General features: G+C 43.7%; 1 protein-coding gene across 1 annotated transcript in view; it reads left to right on the top strand.

Annotated features, from left to right (window-relative positions):
* Nucleotides 1–24,966, top strand: part of OTUD7A (OTU deubiquitinase 7A) — a 334,454-nt gene that overhangs the window by 93,301 nt on the left and 216,187 nt on the right.

Below are 24,966 nucleotides of genomic sequence, written 5' to 3'. Positions count from 1 at the left end.
GTCTGCCTGAAAATTATATTACATTGGCAGTTTGCACTGTTTCTTCGTGACTAATGATCACACGAACATGGTTTTCATGCATTATTGGCCTTCTGCATGTTATGTCCTATAAACTGCCTGTTCATGTCTTTTGTCTGAGTTTCTTTTGGGTCATTGTGTGATCTTTATCTTAACAGTGTATACCACATCTTAGTTGAGAGGGATTTTACTATTTTGCAGGCATATGTTACACCTATTGTACTAAGCCTACTAATGTCTTTTTATATGTTTTCTGCCTTATGTAAAAACTTTATGTGGTTAAATATTTTTATTATTTGTCTGTAATTTCTGGATATCTTGCATTGCCTAGGAAAAGTCTTCCTCATGCCAAAGTTATGCAAACATTTTATTACACTTTTCTTGTAATATGTTTATAGTTAACTGTTTAACATTCATATCTTTATCTGGGATTTATTTCTGGAGGCATGGGGGTGGGGCGTATATCTGTTTTCTGCCAGCTACATTTATTAAATGGACCACTCTTTTCCCTGGGAACTGAAATGCCACTTTGGGCACACATTTGTGTCATAATATATTGATTAGCTCAGCATTGTGATGAAGTAAACCCTCCCTTACTATTATTCATTTCTTTAGTTTTCTTGTTTGCTCTTAGAAACATGTTAATAAATGTAAAGAGTTTATGACAGTGCCTCTTTTTTGTTTCTTACCGACCTCATTTTACTTAAATATTTTAACAATTATGCAAAATAGCGAACATCTCTAACTCTATACAGAAAAATACATTGAATCCCCATGTGCCCATTATCCAGTGTCTGTAATTAGCAAGTTGTGGCCAGTCTTGACTTTTTTTTTTAATACTCTCACCCACTGCCACCACAAGTATAAAAATGTTCACTGCTTTCGTTAATGTTTTTACTGTTCTTATCCATTCTTTCCTTCAAAATCGTTTTATCCAGTTCCCCAAAAGACATTAGAACTCTGATTGACACTGCTTTCTGGTTTTGCATTCGTTTTGAAAGAATTGGCATTTTTATGATGTCATCTCCCCTTGCTGAAACACAGTCCGCTTTTCCATTTTGTCCTGTCTCCGAATCCTGGGGCTTTGTCTTCCTCTGGCTGCTCTGGGTCTGGATGGCCTGCTGGTGTCTCCCCCTCTCTCTCGACTTCTGATTTTGTTTCCTCTACACGTGGCTGAGACTTGAGCCCTGAGTTTGTTTTCTGAAAACGCTCAAACAATATTGTGTCTACAGTTGACTTCCAGGGTGACCTTTCCAGACACGACTTTTAATTTATTCAGCAGATGTGTGTTGAGTACTTGTTATGTCTGTGCTCTGCTTTACACTGAAGAGACGGTGATGAACATGGCTGATGCAATGTCTGCTCCCTGATGAGGCAAGGGTACACTCAGGGTAGAGAGCAAGAGGCTGCCCTGACTTGGTCTATGCAGCCCAGAAGGGCTTCCCGGAGGAAGTAGTATTTAAGTTGAATTCTGAACAGCTGATAAGAATATGCCAGGCAGAGGAGCAGGATGTGAATGTTGGGGGGGAAAGGATGAATGTGGGAAGAGTACTCTGAGCCCAGAGAACAAGTGGCCCATGTTGAGTCTGGGAGGGTGGGTCATATCAGCACCATCTCATTCCACCGTTTCTGTGCTGTTCTCTGCCCTGAGCCCTTTGTGTTGACCTCATTTCAGCCTTGCAACAATCCAAAAAGGTAAAACATAAACTCAGATCACCCACTTGACCAGGTGAATGCAGCCAGCAGGATCCTGAGTCAGGTTTGAAACGTGGACTCTGGGGCTTCCCATGGCAAGCCACATGCGTTGGAGGAGCCTTTCCCAGCAGACTGAACAGGTTCAGCTTTCTGTGTTTGGGCTGTGATGTGAAGGAGCAATTAGATGGTGTCCGTAGTTGCACGGAGGACATGTGGGCTGCAGTTGGGTAGGATTGATTGCAGCCATAGCAAAACACACAGACGGGTACCCAAAGGAAAATGCAGCTCAGAAAATGGAGGGTAACACTGAGAGCAAGTTGCTATGAGAAAAAGCGCCAGGAGAAAGAAGCAGGAAATGGAAAGAAAGACAAAATGCAGCCATTGCACTAAATCTACCTTTATTAATGAAACATTGTCTCACAGTGTGTTATGATGGACTGTGCTGTAGCAGAGAGAGCCACCTTTATAAAGTGAAGCAAACATGCTGGTTTGATCTGCTTTAGGAATTTGTGTAGCAACTTCTCCAGGTAACCGGAGTGCACTTCTCCAAGAATCAACTTTTTGGTTATTTTAGCCATATGTTATGAATATCTTTCTAACATGAATTGTACGTCTCAGTGGCTTATTAAGCTGAAGTTATGCAACTAAATTTATCCCCTCCTTGACATAAGCATGAAGCATGGCATAATTAAAAGCACATTTAACTAGGAGGCAGGACGTGCTGTTTCAGCTCTGGCTTCCCCTGGGGCCATTCTGGGCATCTCTCAGTCTCCTTTTTCTCACAGTTCTCTCCAGTCCAGGGGCACAGAGTCAATTTCAACTCTGCGTCTGGGGACCAGTCAGTGGCGACTTTCCTATAACAGTACACTGTGTCTACACGTGAAGAAACTGTCCATGGAGTCAGAGAGAGTCCAAGTGGATGATTAGTCTGTTTTTTTATGCAATTTTAATATCCAAGAAGAAATTTCAGAGAGGATAGGAGGAAAAAGCCTGACCTGCCCTATACTCTCCCCGTCCTGGCTCACCTCCTCCTGTCTGGAATTCCGCTCCCCAAAGGACTAGAGCACATTCTAGAAAGGGCATGGGGGGGTGGGTGGAGGGATGTCTGTGTTTATGTAATTATGAGCTCACTTATTTTTTCATTGGGAGTAATTTCTTATCTTACTCTTTTTTAAATAGATATTATTGTTCAGGGCAGATTTAGATACACAGCAAAACTGAGAGCAAGGTACAGAGAGTTCTTATACCCTCTGCCCCCTCCTACACACATAGCATCTGTCATGATCAGCATCCGCCACCAGATTATGAACCTATGTTTTCACCTCATAATCACTCAAAGTCTCTAGTTTACGTTAGAGTTCACTCTCGGTGTTGTTCATTCTACGCATTAGGACAAATGTGTCATGATATGTATCCATTGTTATGGTATCAATCCTAAAAATCCTGTGTTCAGCCTATTCATTCCTCCTCCCCCAACCCTACCCCTGGCAGCCACTGATCTTTTTACTGTCTCCATAGTTTTGGCTTTTCCAGAATGCTACATAGTTGGAATCATACAGTGTGTAGCCTTTTCAGATTGGCTTCTTTTACTTCACAACATGCATTTAAAGTTTCCTCCATGTCTTTTAGTAGCTTTATAGCTCATTTCTTTTTAGCACTGAATAATATTCCATTGTCTAAATGTACCAGTGTATTTATCCATTCACCTACTAAAGGGTGTCTTGGTTGCTTCCAAGTTTTGGCAGTTATGAATAAGCTGCTATAAACATCTCTGCTTATCTTACTCCTTTAAAATGCAAAATCAGAATATATCCCCCAACTTCTGAATATGGAAAAACTCTGTAGAAATATAAAAACGGATCTCCCTTAGAAAAGGATAAAAAAGGGTGTGATCTCACTGCATTTGGCTAAAGCATCAAATAGTAATGATATTTTTTTAAAGATTTATCTATTTATTTTAGAGGGAGAGAGAGAGTGCTAGAGAGAGTGTGAGCGGGGGGAGGTGCAGAGGGAGAGGAAGAGAGAATCCTCAAGCAGACTCCCGAGTAAGTGCAGAGCCTGACACCGGGCTCGATCACAGGAGCCTGAGGTCATGACCTGAGCGGAAATCAAGAGCCGGACGCTTAACTGGCTGAGCCACCCAGGCGCCCCTCAAATAGTAATGATATTTTGACTGATAAATCAATTTCTGGGGCTTGTAACATAGCTTGAGCGAAGTATGCCTCAGATGCACTATCCCAAGCTTGACGTCATGCCCGTGCTACAGCCCTTAGGTTGAAGAAAAAACCATTAGGGAAAAGGGTACCTGAGATCCAGTCCTAAGTATATTTTATATTTATATATTTTTTTATTTTTTCCATTGACATTTCAGCAACTTGATCAAGGAGCCTCTTAATTCTTCTCCAGTGCAGAAAACATCACATGTCTGAGCTTGAACTACGTGTGGGCATCTCTACCCCTTCCTTCATCCCCACCGTCACCATCCTGCCCACAGACGCCATGAGGCCCACTCTCTGCCTGCCACTGGCTAAGTGCTGTGTGATGACAGCAGTCCTGTGACACACTCTCATGTGGGAGATGACACCAAGCATTAGAAAGCCTAAGAATCCTGCCCAAGGTTACACAGTTAAGAAATGGCGGTGCTGGGGTTGAGTCCAGGCCACCTCCGCCCAGTCCGACCTGCACTGCCCCTTTGCAGGAGTCACGCTCGTCCCTGCATTACCTAGTGTGTTTGCTGAAGTTTATGTTCCAGGACATAAAATTCCCCAATGGACAACTTAAAAATGAGCCGAATTTGAATTGCTATGCTTGCTGGAAGGTAGACATTTCAAAGCCAAAGACATAGAGGGTATTTTAAGCCTTGGAAATGGACGGACAAACTCTCACAAGTAAGGCGTGATAGAGGTCCATAGTAAGGCAGTGAGACAAGGAGAAGAACCAGGATTAAAGGCAGTAGATGACAGGCACTCCAGAGAAAGAAAGAAGAGTAAAATACCGCACTAGAAGGCAAGAACTATAAATATGAAGGATTATATTTCATAGTCTGCGCTTCTATAACAAAACACTGTAGCCTGGGTGCTTCAAAGTTAGAAATTTGTTTCTTACCCTTTTGGAGACTGGGAGTCTGAGGTCAGGGTGCATGTGTCAGGTTCTGGTGAGATTTCTTTTCCTGGTTTGCAGACACCACCTTCTTGCTGTGTCCTCACAGGGTGGACAGAGATCATGAGGCCATTAGAGTGTCAACGTGTGAATTTTGGGAGGACACAAACATTTAGTCCATAGCAGGGATTACTAGTATTATGGGAGTAGAGGAAAAATAAAGCATATCTGAGATGCGGTGAAAGAAATAAGAGTGGAAGACAACCAGCAGGGGGCTCAGGAACTTGCAAAAAGAAAGAGGGAGATGATAGAGCAGATGTAGATAGAAGGCTGTAACTGGAAGCATGGTTTACAGGAGGCTTTGCACCCAGGGAGGGTGTGAGCTGTGCTCACAGGAGGGTGCTCGTGATCACAGTCCTGGGGGAGGCAGGTGAGCAGGCTTCCACCAGGAAGGTGAACGAGATGGATTAAGGGTCCAGAAAATGGGGGATTAAAAGTCTGAAAGTGGAGAATGAAAATAAGACCCAATTTTAGCTGCACTTATTTTTGTTTGTTTGCTTCTCCAGGTGCCACATGGAATGTCCTTGAAAGTAAACTAGGTGTCGGATCTGTTATATTCTTTTAGCTCTAAAAGGAAAATCATTAAAGGGCCACACTCAGTAAGCACCTATCCTCACCCATGGTTCTGAGCATCAGTGAACTGCCTTCCCAGGTAGTCGGAAGCCAAGCTTCTATGTCACATGACTCGCTGTGACTATAACAGGTCGCTGCTGACATCATTGCATTCTCTCCTCTTTCTCGTGAAAGTCAATGTCAGAGCTATGACACAACCCAGGCTCAACAGTCCATCTGTTTTTACTGAACTATGGGGCATCAGGGCTACAAACTTCAGTTATCTATTTATGTGATAGATATGTTGGTGCTTATTTGGCACTTTCTAAGTGTCTGTGTGCTAGGCACTGTGCCAACTGCAGGGTTCCCAATGGAGATTAACAGACATGACCTAATCCTTCCTGAAGCTTCCAGTGTAATGAAGGATAAAGATATTAAGACACACACGTTCACATAGTTGTAATTAATGTGAAGCCCAGTAAAGGAGAAAAGTATGTTCTATGAGAAAAAACAGGTGGGACTTAATTTAGGTAAATTAATCAGGGGAAATCTTTTAGCAAATGACATAGGACCTGAAGGATATGTGCAAGTCAGTACAGGAAGGGTGACAAGCAAGGAAGAAGACTACCTAGAGAGGTTGAGGGAAGAAAGGTGGGGGTGGGGAGGAGCATAATGGATGAAAGACAGTGGTGTAGACTGAGATGGAGAGGCAGGCAGGGGCTAGATCACAAGTGGACATACATCATGGAGGGGAGCTTCTATTTTTATTCCATATGTAAAATTCCACTTTGGAATTTAAGGAGAGGGAAATGCATGATCCAATTTATTTATTTATTTATTTATTTACTTACTTATTTATCTGTTTATTTATTTATCTGTTATTATTTATTTATTTAGTATTATGTTCAATTAGCCAACTTATAGTACATCATTAGTTTTTGATGTAGTGTTCAACGATTCATTAATTATACAAATGATCCAATTCAAAAGATCATGCAGGTGACTAGGTGGAGAATGGATGGGGGGTCGGAACCAAGAGCAGAAGCAGGAGGTCATCCCAGCTGCTCTGTGCTTGGTGCCTGGGGAAAATGGGTAGAAATTAAGATGGAAAGAAGCAGGTGGACTTAGGGTCATTTGAAGGTAGAAATCCCATCATTAAAATTTGGACTTTACATGAGTTATGGATTAACAACTTTACTGGTTGTGGAGAAAGAAGACCAAGAATGGCTCCCAGGATCCTGGCTTGATTAACTTAAGTAGATGGAAAAAACTTCACAAATTGATAAAACTGGTGGAGAGGCCAATCCAATGAGGAGAGCAGAATGTGTTTGTAGTCTCATTATGTTTGAGGTGACTGAGATATCCAAGTGAGGTGTCACATAGGTAGTCAGATCCACAAGACTGAAGTGAAGTTCAGAAGGTAGTTCAGGGCTGGAAATATAAATTTGGGAATTGTTGGCATTTGGATGGTATTTCAAGACATGGGTTCTAGCAACATCTCTGGAGAAAGTATAAGTGAGAGCTCAGGGTGGGGCTCCAAGGAATGTGTCCTTCTTCTTCAGAGAAGAAGAGCCAGCAAAGAAGATTGAGAAGGGGAAGGCTGGATGTAGAAGGAAATCAGGAGAGCAAGTGTTATGGAGGCAATAAGGGAGAATGTTCAAGGAAGGGCTCCTCAAAGGCATTGAGCACTACACAGATTTAATAAAATGAGGAATGAAAAGCCCATGAGATTAGAAATGTGGCCATCTTGTGGGTCTTTGCGAGAGCAGTCTTGGAGGAATGGCCAAAACTGAAGCTACTTGGCACAGGTTAGAGAATGAATGAGAGATACACCTCATTCTTAGATAGGAAGACTTGGTGCATTGGGGTGAGAGTTCCTTACAAATCAACCTCCAGGTGCTACCTAAATCCCAAAATTTCAGCATGAATTCTCATGTAACTTAAATTCTATTGAATAGAAGATCTATAACCAAGGCAAGTGGAAAAAAGAATAAGGAGGGTAGATTATCTAGTAGAAATCAAAGTTTTAAATTAACAGTGACTGTAAGTATATGGTATTCACATGTAGGATAGGCACCATGGAACTGGAAAGCCTAAAAATGGACGTAGGAGTATGCAGGAACTTGTGCAAAACAGAGGCAGCCCTCAAAGCAGCTGGAGTTCTCTTGTGGGAATATGGGAAAGGTGGGGATCTGAGGGTGAGGTAAAGGGATGAACCGACCAAGAATATGGAATACCTGGGTAGGAGATTTTGGATGGTAAGGATATTGTGCTAAAGGTGAGGAAATGATGGAATTGAGACCTGACAGGGAGGCAGCCAAACACCTGGACCTAGCATGGTATTCCTAAAGGCTGCCCAAGATGGCATGGCCCCAACCCACAACCTCCCATCTCCATCACCGTTGGCCTCGCCATTCTGATTATGGGTCAAAATAAGCTTGATGGGAGATGGTAAGTGGAGATTTCAGACTTTTTCCATGTCTTTTGATAGGACGTACTGAGGCAGGTCGAGGGTGTTTTTCTGTTACTGCTGTCATTTTCCATCATAGATTCAGACAACTTTCCTAGAAAATGGTTCCCATTGCAAAGTGTTGACAAAGAGAACCTTGACCCGCCACCATTGGCTCTCATATTCAGATCTCCTTCAGAATTTGCTCTTGGCTGGTGGGTGTCATGACTCATTGCAGCTACTGGGACTCCTGATGCAGTTTCCTGGTGACTTATGGGCCTTCCATGAGCAGTGTCCTCAAGGGCATATTCCTTGAGAAATACGTGTCTTAGGAACATGGCTGGTTTCAGTTTTCACTTGCTTCTCAGCTGTGATTGTTGAAGAAGGTTACTGATTATGTACAATAACGTTCTGTTTTCAATTTTTGTCATTTTCTGTTTGACATGATAAAGCTGCATCTACCTTTATTTTTTCCCTTCTTTCCTTTCTTTCCTAGCTATACTGTGCAGGTTATCCTTTTTAATTATTACATTTATTCCAGCCTTGCTACTTTTGTGAGGAAAGAAAATGTAAACACATTTTTTTCAGTGTGTGTGTGTGTGTGTGTGTGTGTGTGTGTGCTTTGACATTTTCAGAGATCTTTTTTATATTGGGTGATACTGGTCAATTTAAGAGCAAAATTCAGGAGACAAGAACAGTGTTTTTATTCAGTTTCAAGAGTCCAGGCTAATGCAAACACCATGCAGGAATGAAATATGGTGTCCTGAAGAGGTGTTAAATTGGAGCGTTTGAAATTTGGAAGACACTGGTGTATAAATGATATTTCAGGAGATAAGAATTACTGAATAGAAAGTTTCTAGCTCAAGGGATGTAGACCAAGCTAAAATTATAAATCTGAGAATCATCAGTATAGAGATGCTTGGAGCTCTGGAGATGAATGGAAATACTTGGTATATCAACTAGCTTAAGCTAGATACAGTAACAAACAGCCCCCAAATCTCAGAGGCTTCACCCACAGAGGTTTATTTTCATGGGTCTGCTAGGAGCTTGCTTCATGTCACTCTCACACAGGATGACAGAGCAACTACCATCTAGAATGTCACCAGGCTTGGTGGCAGGAGGAAGGGAAGGACTGAAGAGTTGAGGCCAGGCCTAGCAATTATTTGTTTTAACTCAGAATTACACGCATCACCTCACCTCATGTTTCATTGGCCAAGAAAGTGTATATATATGTATCTTCCATGTATTGCCTCAGGAAAGCCAGGAAGTACAATTCTTCTGAGTGCCCAGAAGCAGAAGAAACTCAGATATCAGTGAACAGTTTTAATGTCCACCACAGCCCACCTTTCTGGTCACCAAATATTTGATTCAGTCTTTTCACACAAATAGCAAATGTAATTGCTCCCCATGAGAGACAACTCTGAAGTCCCATCAACTTCAAAGTCAAGGATTGCTGTTTTTAATTTTTGCATTTGCATAATTAATTTAACTAATTAATGTCAAATAAATGTACTTTTTCAACATTTGCATATAGAAACCTATATGATGTCCATCTAGTAGTTGCTTTGTAAGATCCGGATATGACTTCTCTTACTCTGAAGATCTGTAGACTTAAAGACAAATTAGCTGGCACCCCACAACCCTTGCACATACACACACACACAACTGCACATACTACACTCACACAACCACACATACCACACTAAACCATACACATGCACACACACACACACACACACACACACACACGCGCGCCTCCCCACACCCCTCACACAGAGCAGGGGAACAGAACAGCATAACCACCATGAGCTCTTTTACAATGGGGAAAAGGCGGCTGTCACTGGCCATAGAAATTCTCGAATTCCATTGGGCAGAGGCTGTGAGGGTCCTTACCCTTAACCTGGTCCCAGTGCTTCCCAGCAGGGGCTACACCATCTACTGCTCTTCTGGTCTTGGCTCCTCTCATTTTGCAGAAGAGGGCATTGAAAATCATGGCCTCCTTGGGGCTGGCAGCTGCAGTCTTAGAACAACCATAATCCAGAGAACATTCCTTCAGGGAAAGTCAGTCACTCTGTTCCCTTTGGTCTTAGGACCAAGGATGGTCGATGCCGCCATCGGTGCCCTTGTCTTGTGGCTGTAGAAGATACCATCGCAGCATTCACAGGTAACCACCTACCTTAGCTTCTACATGAGTTCCCATTCTGTGAGCAACAGAAACTGAATCTTAGTTCCTTGAAGCCCTCACCTGCCTCACCAAAGCTCCTATCACCCACTCCTTGTTTTACGATTGCATCAAAGGCATATTTAATGTATGATAAACGTGTTATTTTAAATCAGTGATGAAAAGGTCAACCATGTAACTAGACCATGAAGTAACACTTGGTTATCCATATGGAAGCAATTCACTACCTAAATCTCTTATACATGCAAATGTTCATTCCAGATGTATTCAGGTATGAGCATTTGGGGGAGAAACACTATAAGAACTATTAAAAAGAAATATCAGAAAATAGCCTTTATTTTGGGGGAAGGGCTTTCTAAGCAAGCCACAAAACTTACAAAATGTTGAAGAGAAACAATGCAGATTTTATTTAAAGTTTCTACCTTTATGGGTGAAAGTAATCATAAAAAAGGAAAAGATAAACAACCAATGGTGAGAAATTAATTAAAAATTTAATATCCATAATACACAGAGAGTGCCTCAAATCAATAAGAAAAATAAACAAGTAAAATTAATCAGAAAGCATACACAGGAAGTTCACAGAAGAAACAAAAATGGCCTGTAACAAGTGAAAAGATTATCAATCCGTGAATAATCAGAAAAGTGCAAATTAAAAAAAATAAACTCAGAGGTACCACATTTTGTTCACCTAGTTGGCAAATATCTAAAACATTGAAGATGCCCAGTCTTGGCGAGGGTGTGGGAGACAGACACTCACGTGGTTTGTGGGTGGTGGTATGTAAGTTGGCACGATTTTTTTTTAATTTTAGTGGAATTTATCTTCTCTGATTTTTTTAGATGTAATTGACATATAACATTGTAGAAGATGTACAATATAGGCATTTGCTATATGGACACATTGTGAAATGATGACCACAGTAAGTTTAATGGACACCCATCACCTCACACAGTTAAACATTCTTTTTCCATGTGACTCACGAAGGACCATGTGCTAGTGTCTATCTAATTTAACATCTAATTCCATTTTTTTAAAGACTTTATTTATTTATTTGTCAGAGAGAGAGAGCACAAGCAGGGGGAACGGCAGGCAGAGGGAGAAAGAGGTTCCCTGCTGAGCAGGGAGCCCGATGTGGGGCTCGATGCCAGGGATCATGACCTGATCCAACTAAGATCAGGCAGACACTTCACCAACTAAGCTACCCAGATGGCCCTAACATTTAATTCCATTTTAACAACCACTTCCACTTTCAGAAATCTTACCTATAGCTATTTCTGCCTGTGCCGGCCAACATACCTGGACAAGGGTCCCCATTTCACTCTTGTTTTGTAATAAGACAAAGCCCAAGGCGAGGGAGCAGCTCTGAATCCTGGTACATCTACCCAATGGAAAGTTACGTGGCCAGTGGTGGGGGAATGAATGAGCTCTGTCTGCTAGCGTGGGAAAACAGCCACGGTTATGAGAAACAAGCCACCCAAGACTATATAACATGATCTTAATTGTATCCTTGGTATGTTAATTATATGCTTGTAAAGGAAAGGTCCAGAAGGATGTAGGACCAGCATTTCTTTCTGCAATGCTGGTCCCTTAGCTGAAGTTCCTGCCCGCCCCCAACTCCACCACAGCCCGCTACGATGTCATACAAGTGAGGGAGGGGTGGAGTGTAGATTCTGGTGGTCAGCTGTGTCCTCAGTAACACTGGTACCACCATCAAAGATAAATTGTGCTGTGCAGGCCAGGCTGAGGGATCTGAGAGGAGAAGGCTGCCGACGTGGCCTCCTGGCTTCACCCGGCCATCATGGGCTCCTGAGGTGCTGCAGGGTCTCCCCTCCTCTCTGGCGGGGCCCCTGGTCCTTGCCTTTCCTCCGCCCCTCCGCCACTGGCCTACCTCCCACCGCGAGATTCACTCTCCTGGGAAGACAAGCCAGCTCCCTCGTCAGCATCATGTCCCACCAGCAGCATCTCTCCTACTCTATTCTCATCCACATTGTTGTCAAGGAGACCAGGGGCTGGGGTCACAGCTGCCAGGACAGTCAGATCAGGAACCCAGAGCTTCATAAACAATAGCCAGCTGAAAGCCCTGGATCCTTCATGTGTGGTCCTGTCCCTGGGGTGTCATTTTATGTTGCCCTGGCTTGTTTTGTCATCAGTAAGTTCAGGAGTGGACATGGTGGAACTGGGGTTCTTTTCACCTGAACATCCTGCAGCCCCCACATGGCTCCGAAACAGCCCAGCACCACAGCTGCTGGAGACTCTGGACAGGCTCCTTAGAGGTTCCGTCTGCCATCAGGAGTGGACCCTGGCATAGGAAGGTTTTCACTTTTTGCCCCCACATAATTTCTTACACACATAATTGTGTGTGTGTGTGTGTGTGTGTGTGTGTGTGTGTGAGTGAGTGATTTAGGTGATTAAAGAAAATAACCACAAGGAATAACCAGGAAAAAATTCTGAGAAGATTGTAATGCTCTGTAGCTCTCACGTCTCCTCATGCTCCTGGGGTGGTGGCGGCTTGCAGGCCTCATCCTGTCATGGCCCTCTAGGACCGCTGCTCCGACTGTCACGCCGAGCCACACGGCTGGGCACAAAAGCTGCAGGTGCATTCAGAAGCATGTTTGCACACATGCAGTTTCCAGCCAGTGGAGCTTTCAGAGCCAGCTAGTGGGCATCCATGAGGAGCTGCCCGCTTCCTGACCATGAACATCTACCAAGCAGGTTTGTGTCATTTCTACATCCTTATTGTGGGGACCCAGACAGCCTGGTTTTCTCCAATGGGGAGTTGTGTCAGCCTCAGAAACCTCACAGCTGTTCCAGGGCTGCTGAGGTGAGAAGGGATGGGTGTGCTTTGGGGGCCATCCTCTCCCTACTGATCAGATCTCTGTGCCCATGCCCTCCCCCAGTTCCTGCCATGGGTTCTGGGTGAACTGCTTTCTTTCCTTCCTTCATTGACTTCAGAGAGATCACAAAGCCTTTTGTTCCCCCATCGTATGTCTGGGCTAAATGCCCAGAATTCACACAGGGAGAGAAGGATGAGATTTTACCATAGGTTGTGGGCAGCCGCTATGCTCCGACAACTGTTTACATACCCGGACGCTGTCTCTCCTTCAGTTATGTATTCATTCACTCCGTCAATGGATTTTTATTGAGCACATACTTCAAGTCACATGTGAGGAATTTGAGGACAAATACACTGACCATGAGCTCAGGGAGCCCCAGGTTCAACGTGGAGGCTGACGTGCAGAACATTTGCCTTTACTTCTGTAACACGGGCACACTGTGCACAGCAGCTGTGGCCTGGCTTCTCTGGGGGGTAGTCACATGATATTTCCAGTGTCCTTCATTAACTTAATATAAAATGTTAACTTTATGGACAGAAAAAGGAAACCAAGTAATGGTCACATTGATTTAGAAATCATTACCTTATTTTGTGCTAGACGAAATTCTTGGTGACTTTCACAAAGAATGCCAGAGAAAATGAGTAGTAAGATTTTTTTTAACTTCATTTTCAATTTTTGTTCTTGAAAAATGCTTTCAAAGGCTAACTGTGCCTGAAGATTGTGCCCTGAGGGAGGAGAGCACAAAAGGCGTATTGATGTAGAAAATAACAGGAACACGAAAATGGAAGAAATTACCTGAGCCCACTTACTTTGACTATGCGGGACACAAGTGATAGTAGCCCAGAGGCCTGGAGCTCTTACGAAATGTGCATTTGAAGCATCATCGACTTCGACTTCACTTAAACCTAATGATATTGTTCTCATAACTCCCCCCCATTGTAAAACTATCAGCTGTCTAATGCTGTACTGTTGCCCCCTGATTATCTCAAGATAAGACGCACTGATTATATAGAAATAGCCATTTTATAGGATGTGACACAGAAGGACGTTACTGAAACTGTCTATAAGATGTGGGCGAATCACGCCACACCTCTCTGGTAGTGTCTTCTGAGTGGCTGTAAACTCCTTCACCATTCTTTCTCTGTTTAGAATACTTTAATTATTTATCATTAATATTAACATATATATTGTCGTTAAGCCTTTAACAAGGATCAGCTACACTCCTTATTCTCTTCTTAAAAAAGGTATTCGTATTTTAGCTTAAAAACAAAACAAAACCAAAAAAAGGACAGATGAGTTTGTCTGATTGTCTCTAACATGATGTTGGATTCCCTTTGCTTAGAGATGAGCAGTACCTTGACAGTTTTTCAACCTGATTTAAGAGTGAAGAGCAGCCCAAGTCCACCTGTTTTTCCTTTCAGATAGAAGACATGCCATAGATTTCCAAAGAACACTACGCTAGACACCTTGAAAACTGTTCCTCTAACTAGAAAAGTGGACTAAGAAGTTAGAAACATCCTTTCAGACATAGAACTCATTGCATTTCAATTTAATTTTTAAAGTATGTGTTGTGTACCTATTTGGGGTCAGATGTATTAGTGAACAAACAGAGCTCCATGTCCTCATGGAAATTATGTTTTGATGGGGAAATGGACCAAAAAAAACCCAATATATGTGTGTAATGTATAGATTATGAGCGATCAGTGCTGAAGGGAGCAAGTAAAGCAGAGAACAGACATTTGAAGCCCTGAAGACCCACAGGGGGAATTGAGCATTTAGACAAGGGGGTCTGGGGAGGCCTCACCAGGAGGTGATTGCGAGGAGGATTTGGAGGAGGAGAGGAGAGAGCTGGAAGCAGGAGAGGAATGTCTGTCCCAGGAAGAAGAAACATTCAGGGAGAGTATGGCTGGTGGGGAGAGAAGAGGGAGAAGCGGATGTGATCAGAGTGGATCCAAGCACCATGTCATCAGAAGCATTATCAGGCCTTGTAGGAATTTTGGCTTTTCCTCTAAGTAAGATGGGACATCATTGGAGGGTCCTGGGCAGGAAGACTTGATACAGCTTAGGGTTAGCACGATCCCTGTGGCTGCTGTTTTGAAACTAGGGGTTAGCCTTTCTGGGCAGGGAGACTAGTGAGGAGACAGTTGCAATGAATAATGCAGGTGAGAAAGGACCATGCTTGGTTGAGGATGGGGGCAGTGGGATCCATGAGAAGCCGGCAGGCCAGTGTTCAAATTGTGTTTAGAACCCAGCGGGACTTGCCGACAGGCCAGATGTGGAGTGGGAAAGAAAATGTTCACATTGATTCCTGCAGTCTTTGGCCACAAGAAAGCGAAGCCTGGTGTTGCCCTGAACAGAGACGGAGATTCGAGGAAGGTTGATTTGGAAAGAAATATCAGACTCTCTGAAGCTGTGTGTGGGATGTGTTTCTTTGAAATGTATGTTACACATCCAAGTTATTGAGAAAGGGAATCTCTTGGGACCAAAACTGAAGAAGGAATTTAAAACATTATGCCCCAAGTCTCAGCACATGAAGTAAGAAGGCAAATCGTAGTGAGAAACTAATCTGGCTTTCTCATAACTTCAAACAACAGGAAAAATTTAGCAAGGATATGGAAGATCTCAACAACAAAGTTATGAGACTTGATCAAATATATAGAACCCTGTCGTGTAGAATAAGAGGATTTCCACTGTTGTTTTGTTATTTCCCTATTCACTTATTCAGCAAATATTTATTTATTGAGCACCTCACATGGACCAGATAGGTTCTGTACAGGAGTAAGAAAGAAATGTAAGTCACAAACCCCATTGTTTAAGCCTAAAGAAGTGGACAGAGTATGGGATGGAAGAGAAACATGAAGGTATTGAGGTCATAGCAAGATTTGAGAAGGGAGGGTAAGAGAAGTTGGGGAAACTTACTAAATTGGCCCTTAATAAAGAGTGATAGGAATTATCCATGAGAAGAAATAGGGGGTGCCATGAGAAGAGAGTCAGAAAAGCATGGTGTGTTTGCATAACTAGAACTTAAGGAAAAAACACCTCATCAAAGAGCGATGGGGAAGGTCAGATGGATACTGGGACAATGTGAGCCTCAAACTAATCATAACAGCAGCAAGTTATTACTTATTAAATAGATAACAATACTTAGTAAAGAAAAATGCATATGGGGGCACCTGGGTGGCTCAATCGGTTAAGCATCTGCCTTTGGCTCAGGTCATGATCCTGGAGTCCCAGGATCGATTCCCACATTGGGCTCCCTGCTCAACAGGGAGTCTGCTTCTCCCCTGACCTCCCCCCCCCTTGTGTTCTCTCTCTTTCGTTCACTCTCTCAAATAAATAAATAAAATCTTTTTAAAAAAAGAAAAATGCATATGTCTGTACTAATGTAAATAAAGGAATAGGGGCGCCTGGGTGGCACAGCGGTTGAGCGTCTGCCTTCGGCTCAGGGCGTGATCCCGGCGTTATGGGATCGAGCCCCACATCAGGCTCCTCCGCTATGAGCCTGCTTCTTCCTCTCCCACTCCCCCTGCTTGTGTTCCCTCTCTCGCTATCTCTATCTCTGTCGAATAAATAAATAAAATCTTTAAAAAAAAAAATAATGTAAATAAAGGAATAAATAGAGAAATAAATAGGAAGGGGGTAAGGAAAAGTTTTCTCCTATAGAAAAGCTTTCTCTTATATACCAGCTAATAAATGTAGAAGAAAGAAAGGAACTAGAAAATCACCATTGACAAACACCGAAGTTTTAACTGTTGAAGACAAGAATATCACTGAGTGCTGAGCCGGTGGAGGCAAATTCAGTGAGATGTAGAATGTTGACACAAAGTGTCTCCATGCAAGGTAATATGAATTACAAATGAAGACATAGTAACATTATAGTGGAGGAACCAGAAAGACATCCTCTTAAGCAAGCGATCAAAATCAGCATCATCAGGGATAAGCCCAAATAGAGCCCAGTAGGTGTCATGTGTCTCCTGGTGCATGGGCACTTGGGGCAGAGCCCCACTTCTGTTATATTCCTGCCAAAAATGTACAATGACCCTAAGAATGAGGCATCACAGTACAGACCCAAATGGAGGGACATTCCATACCTAAGTAGGATGTCAAGGTCATGAAATGAAAGACTGAGAAGCTGTTTCAGATTTTCAAAAACTAGATTAGACACATGTGGGATCCCGGACCAGAAAACAACTGTTTTGCAACAAAGGGCATTGTTGGGACAACAGGTGAAACTTGAATAGGATCTTTAGGTTAGACTCATACATGGAATAATAAAATAAACATAAAACTTTAACATTTGGGGTGTGTAGTTGTATGTAGATAAATGGGAATTCTTTGTCCTGTTTTTGCAACTTTTCTGTATATCTGGAATTATTTCAAAATTTTAAATATTTCAAGCAAAGTGACAACATTTAGTCAGAGAAGGACATTTGCACTGTGTCACAGTGGTATATTGGTGACTTCTGCCATCTTCATAGTTCATGTGAAATGGTGTAGGCCCCTGGGTGGCTTTCAGAGCAAAATAACCTGTTCGGATTTCTCTGTGTCCATATGCACAGATTTTACAAAGTGCGTCACAGAGGGGCACCTGCCTGGCTCAGTTGGTGAAGTGTCTGCCTTTGGCTCAGGTGGTGATCCCAGGGTCCTGGGATGGAGCCCTGCGCCGGGCTCCCTGCTACGTGGAAAGTCTGCTTCTCCTTCTTCCACTGCCCCCCCACCCCCGGCTCGTGCTTTCTCTCTCTCACTCCCTCTCAAATAAATAAATGAAAAATCTTTATTTTTTTTTCTAATTTTTTATTATATTATGTTAGTCACCATACAGTACATCCCCAGTTTCCGATGTAAAGTTCGATGATTCATTAGTTGCGTATAACACCCAGTGCACCATGCAATACGTGCTCTCCTTACTACCCATCACCGGTCTATCCCATTCCCCCACCCCCCTCCCCTCTGAAGCCCTCAGTTTGTTTCTCAGAGTCCATAGTTTCTCATGCTTCATTCCCCCTTCTGATTACCCCCCCTTTCTTTATCCCTTTCTTCTCCTACTGATCTTCCTCCTTCTTATGTTCCATAGATGAGAGAAATCATATGATTATTGTCTTTCTCTGCTTGACTTATTTCACATAGCATTATCTCCTCCAGTGCCGTCCATATTGCAGCAAATGTTGAGAATTCATTCTTTCTGAGATCAAAGGTATCCAAATCGGCAAAGAAGAAGTCAAAATGTCTCTCTTTGCAGATGACATGATACTCTATATGGAAAACCCCCAAAAATGAAAAATCTTTAAAAAGCAAAACAAAGTGCGTCACAGGGAACATGCCATTTGGTTGTCTTCATTTTTTAGATAACTTTTACTATCTGAAAAATGTGGCACTGAAGTTGATAGACCAGATTTCCTAATAGTGTTCCTTGTTGCTGGGTCCTCACATTGTGTCCAGCGTGTTCTCCTGACACAGTGGCGAAGGTCTTTGATCACCATTAGGGTGCGCCTCCTTTCTTTCCCGCAGGACGTTCTCATGGCGCTCTTGCTGGTCCAAGTGTGCGCGTTTTGCTGGTCCCTGCTCCTTTCTGCCCTGTTTCCTCTGAGGGTGGTGCCCACTCACACTCTATGCACGATTATTTAGTCCGTTTTCTTTGCCAGTGCATCTCAATGATGTAATATTTCAAACCACAGAATAAAGGTGTTAAAACAAACTACATTATTGAAATAATTAAGCAACATTTTTTAAAGATTTACTTATTTGAGAGGGAGAGACAGAGAGAGAGAGAGCGCAGGGAGAGGGGCAGGGGAGGGAGACAAACAGACTCCCCAGTGAGCAGGGAGCCCTGAGTGGGGCTCAACCCCAGAACCCTGAGATCATGACCTGAGCTGAAATCAAGAGTCGAGCCTCCCACCTGACCTCCTAAAATATGATCCTTATTTTAATTTCCTCTTTCAATTGTCATTATCCATCAATAAATGAACTAATTCATTTAAAATAAAAAATAAAATAATTTAAAGGACAAAAAAAATGAAATTAAGAGTTGACACTTCACTGACTGAGCCACCCAGGTATCCCTAATTAAGTAATATTTTTTTAAAAATTAGTAGATTGGAATAGTTACCAGTAAACCTTTCAAAATGCTTTTTTTCTGGTTGTTTCTTGGGTTCCTGACCCCACACCTCCCCCAAATGATTGGTTTCATTTTTGTAATATTTTTTACAATGATATAACTTCGTCACAAACCAGTATTAACTACACTAATGTGTGTCTCCCTCCCCCACTAAAATGTGGGCAGTGCCCCTACGGTCTTGGTGTAAGGTCAGTATGTAGCACCCTGCGGAGCCAGGAAGAACTCTGCAATTTTGTTGCAGTGGTAGTGTAGTCTTCAAGAAAGGTTCACTTTGGAGCTTAGGAGGCAGTGCTCAGGTGTAAAGCAGAGGAATACACTGAATAACTAACCATTATAACCTTTATAATTTTCCTTAACTTCCTCAAGATACTTTTACTAAGGACCTATCACCCTGAGCTGTGCTATGTGCTAGGTCCCAGGGAGACAAAACTGGCGAATTCCCAGAGTTTAGATTCTCCAGAGGGCACACACACAGGCTGAATGGACAGATGAATGGATGGCTGGGCAGTGTTATTACAGATGATGTAGTAATTGGTATAATAAAATAAAAGGGAGGGCAGTTTCGACAGGAGTTAAGAAGGCTGCTCAGCAGTGCTGAAGTTGATGCAGATGCTTGGAACGAAAGGAAAAGGTTGGGAAGCCCTGTGGAGGCTCTTCTGGCAAAGCCATTCACAAGTGCAGGAAAGGGTGTGGAAGGAACCCCGCATGGGTGGGGGACAGACCTGAAGTGCTGCCCCAGGACGGCCCTGGTCCCTGGTCAGCCCGGAGAGGTGGGCGCAGAAGGCTGTGCAGGACAGAGAGACAAAGACATGAAAGGCTGAGAAACAGTCTGGATTTTATTCCAATGCAGTGGGAAGCTATTGGTGGGCTTCAAACAGGGAATTATGTGATGTAATTTGCATCTTTTAAAGATCTGTCTGGCTGTGGGGAGAAAGGCTTGGAGGAAGGTGCAGACTGTGGTTTGCTGATGTGAATAAAAGTGTTCAGACTGAGTGAAATGATCAATAGCATGCTAGCAAATGCCCAGCTAGGTGCCAGGAAGGCTATTTTTCGAAAACGTGTGTAGACAAGAGTTGGATTGGAGAAGTCCTTTTCGAGCGTATTTATTAGGTTTACGTAAGGGCTCTTTTATGGTCCACAGATTTTCATTGCCCATCTTTTTTGTTGAAGTATAACGTACCTACAGAAAAACACACATCAAAATGCACAGCCTTCTGAAGTTATAGGAATGCAAATACCCGTTTGTAATCACCCACGACTCAGACCAAAACATACCTCATTAGCTGCACCCATTCTGCCCCCCTGGTGTTTTTCCCCACCACCCCTTGTTTCTCCATCCACTCTATCCACTGTTGTGACTTCTAGTCTGTAGGTTATTTGTAAACTTCATGTGATGAATGAAATAGTGTGTTGTATGTAGCAGCAGGTCATTCATTCATACCATGCTACTTACATATACTCCTTTTCCGTGTGTGCACAGATGCCAATTTATCCGTTTTGCCATTGGTACTCATTTGGGTTGCTTCTGGTTCTTAGCTCTGTGAGTGATACTGCTATGCAGATACTTTCCAAATGCTCAGGTGCACGTGTGTACACACTGTGGCTGGGTATATACCAAGTATTGAAATTGCTGCTCGTAAGGGTATATGTGTGATCGGTTTTCGTAGATACTGCCAAGTAATCTTCCAGAGTGTTGAACCAGTTACACTCTCACTAGCCCTGGAGGAAGGGTCCAGTTGCTTCACATCTTCACCAACACTTGGGTTTTTTTCTCTTAGTAGTTTTACATCTGGCAGGTATCTAATTGTGATTTTCATTTAATTTTTGTGGTAACTGATGAAGCTGAGCAAATTTTAACTGATTGTTAGCTGTTCAGGTGCCCTCTTATGAAGTGTTCAGATATCATTCTTCTATTGGATTAACTATTTCTTATTGACTCCCTTCTTGATTCTGTGGCTGTCAATGAACTTTTCTATCTTTCTTTGATTTGCTTTTGACCCTATTAATGATGTTTCCTAGTGATAAGCTCTTTCAGGTCTAGGGGCATAAGGTGGGGTCTGGGGAGCCCTCAGTGCAAGCTTCCCTTCCCCTGCCTCAAATTCAGCAAAATATACCAGGGCTCACCCCTTTCTAGCAGGCAGGAGCCCCCAGGCCAGGCTTAGAGGGGCGGGAGGAGAAGGCTTACCTTAAGTGAAGATTGAGAGATGGAGGTGTAATTAACACAGTGGACAGAATACATTCTACTTAGGATGCAGACTGTGTTTGTAACTCAGGGTGTATGCCAGATTCCCATCCAGTGGAAAGAACAACTCTTCTGAATTTCCTCAGCTGAATTCCCTCCTTAAAATGGGAGGTCAGAAAGAGGCAAAAATTAAGTTGCATTTTGATTACATTCCCCATGTCATGTTCATTCAGTGTCCTGGAGTCTTTACCTGGGCAGCTAACTCCCTACTTAGTACTACCTGTCAGACCCACATCAGGTGTCCCAGATGGGCCTCCAGGGCAGGACCCCACAGTGGTCCTGCTGCACAGCTGTCCTTCCTTGGCATGCCTTTGTAAGTGCGCTAAAGGTCTTTGCCCAGGAAATGGAGAGAGAAGCACAATACCCATCTGCCGAGGGAGGAAGGAAAAATCCCCTTTGGGGCCACTGTCCTGGTCCATGGCCTCCCAGTGACTCAGAATTTACCCACAGGGAGAACCTCAAAGAATACAGCTGAAGCACCCCAATCTGAGATGACACCAGTGCATTATTCCTGGTTATCTCAAATGTGTTGTTCTCAGTGCAAACCATGGAACCTCAGTGCAAACCATGGAATCGATTCTCAGACTTAAAATTAGTGGAGTTTTGCAACTTTGCTAGGAGAGAAATACCTCATTCTAAGAAGTGTTAGGGAGGTAAAAGCTTTCCCATTCTTGAGTTTGTATTTTCCTATTTTCAAGGCTTTGTAGGTATTACAGATATCATCATGCAATTTAGATTTTATTCCCCCTGGAGAACCAGGTGACTTCAAAGTGATTTATAGCAAGTGAAGTTGGCAGAATTATGAAGATTAGTGATAAGAAGTAAGGCAAGGGAGTGGGAGGAGAAAAGAAGAAAAACAATTTTGAGCTGGGGATTTAGGACGAGGCAGCGTGCTTTAAAGCACAGGGAAGAAAGTGAGCTGCTCAGACACAGCAGCGTGTCATCCTCGCCAGAGGCTCTGTACTGCATGTGGAGTGGAGCCAGCTCCCCGAGACCGGCTGAAGCAGGGGGTGTAGACAAAGCCATGACATCACCCTGGTCTACACCCTGAAGGAGTAACTGAGCGCCGATAGCCTATTTCCCACCCCTGTCGAGTCAAAGGCCTGCTGGAAAATCAGCCTTTCTCATCCGTCACGCCTTTGCATGGTGGGTTTGTCCCATTACTGGTTCAGGAAATCAAGCTTTCACCAGCCCATGAACCAGCTGGTTAACGCTGAGCTTGAGGCTCATTTCCTCACTGCTCATTCTCATTCTGTCTTGGTCACTTCAGCACTTCCGCTCTGCGTGTGACCTCGTCTGAACTACAGACAGAATGGGCGGAACACTCAGCATCCCCAAACTCTGCTCTGGACCTGGCATCGTACCCCCCCTGCTCCCCACGCTGGGCAGTCTCACCCTGTGTGCTAGGCACAACTTGGCCCCACCGAGCTTCACTCTGTAAGGTGGGCACTGATTTTCTTTGCACACTCTGGACACCAGTTGGAAGTTGGCTTAATTTCGTTATCAATATGCTAGAAGATCCCCTTTAACTTGATGGAGCAGCCAAAAAGTCTTGTGAAGGATGGAATCATGTTATAGAAAAAGAGGCTGAGTATGTGAAGTTTAACTAGTCATAATCCCAAGTATGAGTCGCTTTAGACGATAGTATTAATAGAAAGTTTGAGGCATAGGAAGATCAACAGGTCAAGAAGTGACTGCCGTTCAAAAATTAGTTTGTTAATCACAATGCCCAAGGAAAGGGGGCACACCATGCCACAGGGAAAGTGCCAAGGTCTGTCAGGAGGCAGAGGGAAAACATGAGCAAGAGGATATATTGTGGTTTCCATGGGAAGGAATGGGTGAGGCCGGGTAGCAGGGTTAGGATTGGCAAATGTGAATAATTCCAGTGGGCCCTGGGGTGTAGCAGCTGCCCCTAGCTGTCTGGTATCTGGTCCTGGGGGATTATGGCAGGTGGACGGTGGTTTGGCGTATCCTCCATAGAGGGAGTGGTTGGGGTATGGACTCTGGATTGGCATGCTGGAGGATGAGCTCTTTACTATCCCTAGGAATTGGCTAACACTGGGAAGGGCTGTCCCTTCAGGGTTATCCAGGCCCCAAGATGTCAAAGCATCAAGTATAGAAAATAAAAGACACGATTAAAACACAAGTACAGCTCCTGTGCAGGACCAGCTCATTTTGGGGTGTGTGGAGGGAAGTGCAGAGCCGACCAGGCATGTGGTCCCATATTTCCTATGACCCCTTCTTCCTAATTCAAGGAGGATTTCCAGGCATGCCATGGCTGAGGGGCACCACTGCCTTGCTCACCACACCTTTCTGAATTGAGGTGTTGGCCATTCTCTGACCCACTTTTGTATTTCACCCTCTCGAGAGATCCTCTTGGCAGTTTTAACTCTTTCTTCCTTATTTACTGTGTTATGACTTTAATTTTGTTAAATTAACATTTGTTAAGTAGGGTCAGAATATGGCTGATGGTAAGCCACATTCAACAAAAGACCACAAGAGAAATTTAAATAGAGGTCATTACTCACAGGTCCTGGAGGAAGTACCTTCATGCCTCTAGGGGCCAAAAGGGGAGGTCGAGGAAGGGTGCAGACAAAGAGAAAATGGCAGGATCTGGGGCTCACGGGTTCATATTAGGGCTGGTGGTTGGAATCCTTTAGGGAATGCTGAAATAAGGCCAGATTGTTCCAATCAAACCAAAAAGAGCAGGGTTTTGTGAAGTTCCACAAGGGTCATATCGAAGGGGCCCAGGAGGGGAAGCCCTGGAAGATGGCAGAGGCTGCCTATCACAAGGGCTGTTGGAGAAGTCATCTCAGGAACTTGCATTTGCTTGTGAGGCTGCAGGCTGCTATCTAGGACATGTGCTTGCAAGAGGGGGCTGGTGTCAGTTCGGGACCCTGCAGGCCATTTGACCAAACAAAATGGATGCCAGGGCACCAATGCCGTGAAGTGCTGAGCTACACTCTCGAAAACTTGCCAACACAAGCAAACAAGAACACCTTGTCTTGCTCCCCAGTGCCCGGCATAGCACTGCTATAAAACACTCATTAATACACATCATGGAATCCATGACTTGGGCACTTGGGACCATCAGGGACCTTGTTCATTCCATGCAGCACTCTTGGAAGGCAGATGCCATAACTGAAAAAAAAAAAAAAAAGCCTGCGTGTCAGCTCAAATTGGCTCAAGTTCAGATGTAAGTGCTTTGAGCAGCTGGGGTGGCTTTGTCTGCCCCTTGGGTTATGCCCTTGTGCCAGCAGTGCTGAGAGGTTCCCGTGAGTCCTTCTCCATCGCTGTGAAGTTTCATGGTCTCTCTGTTCAGCAGTTGCTGAGAAAGGCCCAGTTGTAGTACAGGCCACTATGACCTTGGTCCCTTGCTGGTGTCCTTCTCTGCAGCCTTTTCTGAGTTGCATCTGCGGGCCTGGGGTGCTGCTGTTGAATCATTTCGTGCTCCATTTACATACTGGCGACAGCAGCAGAGATAAAAGCAGTTCTTCATATATGGTCTCTTCGGGGCTTTTGCCCACGTTCTAATTGGATTGTTTGTCTTTTAGAGTTGAATGATGAGATTCTTTATATATTCTAGATGGGAGTTGTTTGTCAGGCCGGTGGTTTGCAAACCTTTTCTCCCAGCCTGTCATTTTGCCTTCTTAACAGGGTCTTTACCAGAGCTGAGGGCTTTCATTTCGAAAAAGTCCAATTTATGGATTTTGGCTTTTGAT

This window comes from Ailuropoda melanoleuca, chromosome 9, assembly GCF_002007445.2.
Source record: "Ailuropoda melanoleuca isolate Jingjing chromosome 9, ASM200744v2, whole genome shotgun sequence".
Classification (NCBI taxonomy): domain Eukaryota; kingdom Metazoa; phylum Chordata; class Mammalia; order Carnivora; family Ursidae; genus Ailuropoda; species Ailuropoda melanoleuca.
This window is presented reverse-complemented; position numbering and strand designations above follow the sequence as displayed.